The 10,380-nt window shown below is 35.5% G+C and overlaps 1 non-coding gene across 1 annotated transcript; it reads left to right on the forward strand.

Moving 5' to 3' along the window:
• The first annotated feature begins 2,865 nt into the window (after positions 1-2,865).
• trnan-guu (transfer RNA asparagine (anticodon GUU)) lies at positions 2,866-2,939 on the forward strand. Its single transcript has one exon. It is a non-coding gene; the product is annotated as a tRNA-Asn (tRNA).
• The last annotated feature ends 7,441 nt before the right edge of the window (positions 2,940-10,380 follow it).

Raw genomic sequence — 10,380 nt, forward strand, 5'->3', positions numbered from 1 at the left:
CTAAGCACTAAACTTGGTTTCCATTAAATACTATTCACTTTAAATGGAATTGCTAATAGATGCAGTTAATCAATTAGTTTCATTTAATGTACATTTGAAATATTACCTGTGTCTATCTCTACCAGCACTGGCCCTGACTAAACTACTTGTGTGTATTCTTGCTTGTTTACTCAAACATTTATATGACAAAATCATCTGCACAGAAATGCTTACTGCACAAAAAATGGCCTTTATGTTTTTCCATAAGTATTGCCCCTGGACATTGACATGTGAGAAGTTTGTATCAGCCACATGTGGTTAATTCAAATGGAGTTCTGTGTGGTATGAATGCAGGCCAGCTGCAATTCAATTGATTTGCATTGATTCTGATTGTTGGAGAAGCTTCCCAGATCCTTCACCATGTCTAAAAAGTATTGTGTTGTAGAATAAATAGTAATTGTATAAACAATAGAGAAAGATTAAACAAGTTACAGAAAAAGTATCTTCATATTGAGCTTGAATGGCTTTATAGAAGACTTTCTCAACATATCTGCCGTGATGTAACGTTTTGTTATTTTCAACATAATGTGACCTTTTTTTATACAAGGCCTTTATTCTAAAATGCTTCATTTATTCATTTAACTCTATACATATGACTATCAGTTTAGTTTTTTTCCCTGAATGAGACACAATTCTAACTTTTTAATCACTTTTTGAAACAAGAAGGAAATGATTTTTTAGTTCATAAGTCAACATTATTTTTACAGAGCTGCTTTATTAGTAAATGTTTCAAAATAGATATAAGACTGCAGATACCTAAGTGTCACCCATACTCATACGCTACTAAATTTCATTTTGCATTTTGCATGTTGCTTTCAGATAGATGTACTGCACTCAATCATGCAGCTTTTGATGATTATTCTATATTGAATTATCCTGCCTATCATGATTATTAGTTCCAGAAAATTGTATTGTGCTGTGGGTTTGCCATCTGGTCTGTAGCTCAGATAAGGTGATAAAGACAAAATTAAATGTATTGCAGAGATACCTTGGTGTAGATTGAATCCACCAATGATGCAAAAAGTTGAAACATTTGAGTCAATAGTAGATGAACAATATGGACCTTAATAAGATTATTTTTGAAAAGGGTGGGGGATGGTTGTATTTGTTTCCCACTGTTACAAATGGTCCAAGAGATCAATATAAAGCAACTCTATTGAATGAATCGTCACTGCAGAATAATAATCTGTGTCTATATTCAACTGACAAATTATAGGTTTAAGGTAGGATCACAAAATCTGTCACTTTATATTAAGAAAGGGGTGTAAAAGTGATGTACAGTTGATTAAAGTTTGATGTTTTATTTTATAATGCAATGTTTGAAGACGTTTACCTTTGTTGGCAAGAACTGGTAATCCAAAGCACAACTGGTGAATGCTTGAAACCTGTAGCATCTCCTACACCAGCAACAAAATTTGTATACTTACAGACCTGGTTCGTGAATGTTCAGATCCTGTAAATTATCATTTTGAATATCATTTTCCGATCTCACTCCGGATGGGAATGAAAAAAAAATTACTATCATACCGATTTTCAGTGTGAAGTCTGTATTTTGTTCGTAGTTTGCACATCAGTGCATTCTGTATATGTCCTTAGCTTCTTTATGATTTAAAACTTCGTATTTGTCTGTACCCACACTATCAAAGTTATTTGAACTTCTATTGCTTTGGAAAACATTTGATGCCGTGAAAGAACGAAAGCGTCCTTTGTATGAAAACTGTGCTCACTACTGTGCTGATTAATCAAGACAATACAAAAGAAAATGCAGAGCAAAGCCATCTCGGAACATTTTTAATTTCGGTAACTACGTTTTCTTTGTTACATATTCTCAGATTAAACTTTAAAATTGTTTGCACTTTTACTGATGATTTACAAGGGAAAGTCTCAATCTGAGTCCTTTTTTTAACCTTTGGTTAGTCTAATACACAAACTGATCTATTTTGGTATCAGCGACTGTGATTTTATTTCAAAGCGGTCCTTAATAAACTGTCAAATAAATTGGCTAAGCGTGTTATTTAAATTAGTTAATTTCAGTGTCTTTAAAAATCCTGGTGAGAGCAGCGATTGATTGTGAGTCTATCGGTGTACAATCACTCTGTAATTTACCAACCCGACCGCGTTATTTACAGTGTTAATTGTCAATTTGCCATCCGAGTCTTTCTTCGATTTTAAATAATTAAATGCGATTGGTTTTTTTTGCACGGAGCAAAACTGATGAATCAATGGTGATATGAGGACTCCCGAAGGAATCTCTGGGAGGATGCCAGTGATCGATTGTGCTGGGGGTTTGGCCCCGCTCCAGTGTGGCGCGGCCGGACGAACGCCCCGCAGGCGCTGCCGGCGAGATCACTCAGTCCGCATCGCGTGGCGGCTGATTCCTCCCCGGGATCCACTCGGTCAGCAGGTGCCGCTCTATCACCTACAGCACCCAGAAGATCAAATTAACCCGAATGCAGGCCGATGTTTCCGATTAGCTTCACTCCGAAAGGCAAAGTGGCATTTCCGATATGTAAAGTGAACACCACCCCCACCCCCCTCCTCACACACACTTTCCCCTCCCCTCCACCGTGACCCTGCGGAATGAGACCCTGCCGCCGCCTGCCAGGAAAACTAACCCCTGCCCAGATGTAATTAGCTGCAGATCTTGTCTCCTGCATCACTGCTCAGAACGCATTGCAGAAGAAGCTAGCCCATTTCATATGTACAGAAATGATTGTCGAAGAATGCTTTTATTTTTGAGCTAGCAGAAATATACAAAGAAATTGAATCAGTGCCAGGTTTCCACGTATTATGTTATGTACTTTCCTGTCGACAAACGAGCTGCGTGTCTCTGTGGCGCAATCGGTTAGCGCGTTCGGCTGTTAACCGAAAGGTTGGTGGTTCGAGCCCACCCAGGGACGATGTTTTTGTTATCATAGGATATCCCCCGCAACGTTTTTCTAAAACTAAATTTTATGAGCTGTTCTGCACACTCACTGATAGGTCTGGGTTAAATTGTGTTTTTGGGCAGTATCTGACATAAAACAGCCATTACCTCTGTTATTACATAAAGATGTAAAAATGTGAAAAAATAACTAACAGCTGCAATAAGACGATATTTTGCACATTTCTTTCAATAGTGATCAACAAAATAATCGACTAATTAAATTAAAACCACAACAAAATCAACTCCATTGTCTATTAGTACAAGCAGTGGAAAGAGAAGCTGTCTCCATATAAAGGTTGCGTTGCCTGAGAAAAAAACTAATTGCCGTTGCTTGTAGCTTGTCATACGTGACAAAATACTGCCAATTATTCAGCCGAATGGTTTACTGTTGCATAAAGAGACGTGAAATCTTGCAGTGAAAATAACGAGTATCTCCGCTAATACCTCAACAGGGCTTTGGAATTCTGTAAATATTATCGGCACAACCAAGGAGTTGCAATTGCTCTTCTGTTTTAAACACATCTAAAAAAAACAAAAGTATAACATTTGTCCAAACACGATAGGTATGTTTTAATTTTCACACGATATCAACAAAACCACGAAATAAAAATGGCTAAGAAATATTCTTCACTTTCATCTCAATGCTGAAAATGCAGAAAGATATCTCGATTGTGCGATATTTAGAGCTATTTATTTCAGAATCCTTCATTTTAAAACCTTCTGATGTTATTATGTTATTAATTTTTCAGTCAGACGCCATGGGTTATAAACATAGTAATCTAAATACAGATTACATTAAAACAACTGGATATGTGAAAAGAGCCAATTACAATTACTTAGCACAGTGTATTATATAATTAGAAGGAAGGGTATTTATTCCGCCCAATCCTTCACTAGCTGTTTTCAGACAAAATGCAAAAAGGAAATCAAACTCTTAAGTTTTCAATAAACAGAAACCCTGCTGACTAAATCTTGCATAAACTCCTGTCGATCTCATTAGCTACAATCTCCCACTTTCTCAGTGTTTATTTGCTTACTGTCAAAATAACAAAATTATGGAATGTAAATATTTTAAATATATGCTTTGAAAATCGTTGTAAAGGTTAATGTTGTCCACTTAGCATTTGGTTTTGCCATGCTTTCTCATTGATGTTACAATTTTTTATCGCGTCATTCTTGATTTTTATGTAAATCTGATCAGTTTTTTACAAGCCTTATTGCCACAATTTTAACCAAACAATACTCATGCCAAACAGTATAATTAACAAATTCCAGTAAGTACATTATACTTCCTTAACTGTAATACATCCTTAGTTCGTGATAGGCGCTAAGTACGGGTCTTCTTATTGCCAAGCGCTTTTCCTTGTGGCACATTTAATGGAATTTAAATCTGATCATTAAACTGTTTCCCACCTACATTTAAAATCTGAAATAATATAATACTCATGGAAAATGGCAATCATGACATGAAAGTGCATTGTTCAGCCCTAAATTTAGAAGGCGCAGAAGCAGAAAGGGCCATATTTGTATCTGCATTGCATTTCTGTGTGGTTCATTCACAGGAGGCATTGTTGTATTGCATAGCCTGTATATGTTTTATGGATAAAGTTTACTTTGGAAAAATAAAAAATACTGAAGGCATTGTTGCTTATTTAAATAAAATTTGATGTATGTAACTACAGAAGCACTTATTAATGAAAAATAAATCTAAAGTACCTTATTAATAAAGCAAGTTTCTTATTTTTCGCAATAGCCTTCAGGAATGACAATAACTTTCATTTAAAGGATAACATTTTCAAATTCTAATAAGGATGTAACAAATAGAAACAGGGCAAGCCGTACTGCTCCTTGAGCCTCCTCGGCCGTCTAGTTAGATCATGGCTGATTTGGTGTCTCAAGTCTACTTTCCCCTTCATATGATGTCCTATGTATTGATAACTAGGGTTTTCCAGATGGAGCAGAACTTTTGCAATACCGGTTTTAGAAACAAGGGGCGCACAATTTAATATTTACTGCACCGAAAAACTAGTCACTCCAATTCAACCAGGTTCTTCATTTTCAATCAAAACATGAAGCGGCACATATATCTCACTTGAAGTACATTGCAATGCCCAGTCTCAAAATTACAACACACTTCCCAAATATTATTTCTCTAGCTACAGTTTATAGTCTTTAACTCTTTATTTAATAACACTGTAGTCTAATATACTAAATCCTAGATTAAACCAAAAGGAAATATACTGGGCTACATCACTTAAAAACAAATTGGTGGTAGAAAGAATACTTTTCTGGTCTACAAACATTTATCAAAAACAAGGATTTATACGAGTTACCTTCTTTATCAAAGTTGCTCTTGCTGCAGAATTTAACTCGCAAATACTTAAAATGAGAAGTCAAATCTACTTACTTTACCAGGGAGAACGGATTAAAATTGCAGCATTTATTTAGGTTAGCAATAAAATGCAGTCATAATTCTAATAAATTCTAGGAAACTAATCTATTCCAGAAGAGTTTTATTTTATTTTGTATTTCATTTGAGACATACAGCAAACGTCTGCGTGCCGAAGTGGAACTATTCAAATCCCATAATCTTGCAAAAAAAATGTTTATTAGTTCTGGTGAGGACAGCTGAGCCCTTAAGTGTGCAGTTTCAAGAGGAGGAGTTCGCACAATTAGCATAAGAATGGAAATGAAACCTTCACAATATAATCACTGTGAAATAAGTTGATCCCTTTCAACTAACTAATGCTGCAGGGGACGATAGATTCTGATTATGTCGTCCAATTTAGAGAGCATTAAGACGTCATAAATCACATGCGGACATGTCCATGAAATACTTGTGCAAATTTATGAAGGTAAAATAGGATGAGTTATAAGAGACTATCAGCAAATTTATTAATCTGATGGGGAAAAATAACAGGGGTAAATGAAGATAAGCGTGGAAAAGAAAATATATATCCTCAGAAAACTGCAGTTGTCGTAAGGAAACATTACCAACCTAAAGATCTTAAATTCATTGTTTATGAGAAAGTTTCTTGAAGTTGTCTTTCTGTTTGCCTTCTCTTTGGACTGGTTTATGCATGATTAGTCTCACAACACCTTTCAAAGTTTGAGGCACAACATAAATTAAAGCTGGAACTTGCTGCCTTTAACTATTTTAACAACAGTTCGCCCGTAATTTTATCATTCTTTACCACATCAGATCAGTGAAACTGTGATAAAGTTTTGGAAGGACATCATTGTCAATTGTATTCCATATGTAAATACGTTTCACACACTTTTTTAAAATTAATCTATATTCCTGGCATAGAATAGAAAAAGTGGGCAAGTTCAAATGAATTTTTGGCGTTTTATAAATTAAAACAAAATGGAACACATTCCGGAGGAAATTATAACCAAAATCAAAATAAGGTGACAGATTTAATGCTTCAGTTAAACCAGGTTCTGATGAAAGATCGCACTCCAAACATTCACCTGTATTCTTGCTTCAGGTCCTGCAACACCTGCTATGGATTTCCAATATTTACTGGATCCTTTCTTTTAAAAAACCAAGAATTCCAGCATTAACTTTCTTTGTATTATATGTTCTCCAATTCTATTCTGAAACAACGCCATTAGGTGTTTGCCTGAGAACTACACGTTGATACATCTAATAATAAACCAGAAGGAATTGGCGGTACTTAGGTTATATATTTTCAGTGATAACTTTCAAATCAAGTAATTGGAGGAGAGGTTAAAGGGAACTTAAGATATTGTTGAAGTTTAAAGTCATTGCTCGGTTTATTGTTTATTCATTGGATGGATGCTTCGTTTTTCCAATTGGTTTTGTCTGGCTTCCGCTCCCACCTGATTAGCGAATACCATGCAGTATTTTGATTAAAGGCAGACGTCTATAAATAATAAAACTTCAGATTCTAATTTTATCTAAAAATATTCTTTTCTACCATTAAATGCCACAGATTATTGTGCCCCTTGGAATTTTACTTTTTTGTGATCTTCATCTATTTAATATTTTTTATTAGCTGAATTACTCAATTCAGTATTTAAGATAAACTAGTAGGATATTTAGAAAACTCTCCAAGCATTCAAAAGAGTAAAAGAGGAAAGACGAATTACCTTGTTTTTTCTCGCTGAGTTTCTGTAGAATGTTTGTTCCCTACGCATTCAGTTTATTTCAAATCCCCTTTTAATCAAGATACGTTATCAACGAGACCTTTCTCGTCCAGTGACCATATCTTGTGTTCCCACCTTTTACCTGAAATCTGATTTCGCATGGTTTGATTCCAAATGGCAAGCGTATCCAAACAGTGGCTAAAAATATTTTCTTTTCGGATTGGGAAAAGAAAACCAGTTATAGGCATAAATAGTGCAATTTAGATTATTGAGGGAAGCTGTTATTTCGCTACAAAGCAAGCATCCGGAAAAGTCAGTTGATCTCAGTCCACATATAAATCCGAGGACTTCCAGTTCACTATGTGCGTCCTGAGTGTATGTGCGTGCGTGTGTATGAGAGAGAGAGAGAGAGAGAGAGGAAGGGAAATATGTGTATGAAACAATCCACCGTGACTTTGTCAGTCCGACCATCATCAATCTAAACTATTCGCAGTGTACAATACGTTAACTCTAAAGAGGACAACTGTATTAGGAGTGTCTCACGGCGCGGACAGCAAACAGAAAGAGTGAAATGCAGCATGAAGCGAGGTTGAACATGCCGTACTTTTCACCTCCCAGACAGCATTTCCGGTAATTAACTCCCTTGAGACGCGGCATTCCAGATGCATATTTTAACATTCTGATAGAGGAGGAAGTGATTTGGCGAAAACTCCCAGGTACAGCCGTACGCAGTGATTACAGAGCACTCAAATCGTTCGGCGTTTGAACGGTTATGACGACGAGTCTAACGCAGAGACAGAACATAAAAATAAAAACGCCTACATCCCTTGCATCGTAAATACTTAACTATTTGAGAGGAAGAACATCCTCGATGATTCAAATATGTCGAATTTATGGGGAATGAAAAGACTTGAGCAGATATTGATCAAATAAAGTAGAAAGATAATATACGATAATGATTTCTTTTAAACTATGAATATAATTATACAATAAGAAATAATTTTACCAGTCAGATGATTCACGTGGCCGTATTTTACTTAGCACACAACATCACCAGTCAGGCGTATTACCGAGATTTATTGGCAACAACTGTTTGACACTGTCAGATCACAGTATCACACAAATAGAGCCTCCAGGCTGAATGAGATCACGCTGAGAAATTCTATCTTTAAAGCTAACTTTATAGCAAGAACGCTCTTATTTGAGGTGGGACGGATGCGAACAAAGGACGGAGAACTTTCACAAATATCGCCTTTTCCCCATTAGCTTCGCAATCAATCAATTCGAAAGTCAACATCGAGTTACTGACCAGTGAAATATACATTCATGATCCAGTTGATAGGTATTTGATTATCACCGACAATTGTAACTAAGCCATCTAACCGGCTTGTTTAATATGTTATTGATAAACAGTACAAATGTAGGTACGCAGATCTTACACTGAGGGACAACGGTCATTTTAGTATATTTTCATTCCTTCAACGCTGCAAGGATAGAATCAATCACTGAGTAGGGTTCAAGTCTTCTAATATGTGTATTCCTTAGACGATCTTGCACCTTTGTTAATTGTCTACGTGAGCTTGGCAGAAGATGTATTTTCTTTTCAGGACCGTTTTCTGCCCAACAATTGGGACTGGTGGATTTTCATTACATTTCGGTCTTTGTTGTGCGCATTCTTTGAAGCATCCATTTGAAAGGGAAGAGGAAATCAAAGCAGTTTCTTGGAATTTCAAATGAAGGTTTTAACACGTCTGCCGCATTTCTCTGCATTTCTATTTAAATATTCATATAATGTATACTTGATCATTAAATAAACCAAACCTTTTGCATGATTTTCAAGACTGATGTCGTCTGATTTCTAATCCACATGTTATTTTAAGATGTAACACGCGAGTTCTTCTGCTTGTAAACTTTGTCGATCAGCCGTGCCTCAGCTTACTCGGTAAATAATTTTACAACTGCAATATAATTAATCTATATGAAATATACGGTTACACCTTCTCTGGATGATTCTGTGTTTTACTGGACCAAGCTGCTGTTGCTCTAAAGGCGTTACATTATTCATTGTCATTGCTTATATTTTTACCTGCAATTATCAATACTCGAAGAAAGTAAACAGCATTAAGACTATTTTATGCCAATTTATCTAATTCTCGGTATTTCAATCCACTTGGTATCTATAATTGTATTTGCTTTAAAATACAGTGTTTCATCACACTTTGTATTCCAGCAATTGAAATTATATTCTGTTCATTTCTTTATCTGTCGTTATTACCTTAGCAGCATCCTGCATTTATATCATTCATGCCTAAAAGACTGTTTAGTTCTGACCCATATGCCGCTTTGTAGATTAGTAGTTAGGATCAAGAAGGCATCCATGTGATTCCACTGACAGACTGTTAGGTTCTTTCCCCCCATGTAAGTGACATATTTGAGAGCTGCTTAAATTGAGCAGAGACCACAGTGTGCAGTTTAGGAGGATACAGCTGCAGTGATTGAGTTACTTATTTTCATTTCTGAGCTATTCTTATGTTCGAAAAATATACATATGAACAGACCAAGCATAAAATGTGCTTAGACTTATTGCCCTTGAGCAACTACTTATGCACTTTGAATTATTAAATGTGGAGTTTAAGGTTTTTGAAAGAAAACTCTGTAGTATGATTAGAATAAGTTTTATACGTAACCCCTTTTGCAGCTTTTATCTATGTACAGCTATCATTTTTTAACTAATAGAAACATACTTAAATCAGCCAACACAACAATGTAATATTTCTGTGTGTCAGTGAGTTTCACCATTGACACTTTTAAAAAAAGAAAAACCATCAAAAATGGTAATTAATTTTAATTTCCTTATATCTTACTGATAAGGTCTTTATATGTTTATGCTTAAATCAGGTTAATTAGAACAGGAGAAAATTCTTTGGAGAAATAATTTAATCTGATGTGATAGGACTGAATGAATGTCATCCAAGTATGTCAAGGACTGTTATTTTAACTTTGGATAGTAACTCATGCTATTTTTTTCAAACTCGTAGCACATTACTGATGTCATCAGCATTCACAGTCTAAACGAAAATTCTTCTGTCCATTGTTCCAACTAGTAGCATTTCACAGCAGCAAGAAGTTAATTGGTGCAAGTACATAAAAATAAAACATAGCAATTTCCAGTGGAATTATACTGAGCATTTAATTGCAATAAACAGTTCTAAAAAAATCCAGATATCACAGTAGACATCTTCCACTCAGAAATATCTTTCAGCAGAAAGCAGCCATAAAAAACTTCCTACAACCAAGATATG

The sequence above is a fragment of the Pristis pectinata genome, chromosome 5 (assembly GCF_009764475.1).
Source record: "Pristis pectinata isolate sPriPec2 chromosome 5, sPriPec2.1.pri, whole genome shotgun sequence".
Taxonomy (NCBI): Eukaryota; Metazoa; Chordata; class Chondrichthyes; order Rhinopristiformes; family Pristidae; genus Pristis; species Pristis pectinata.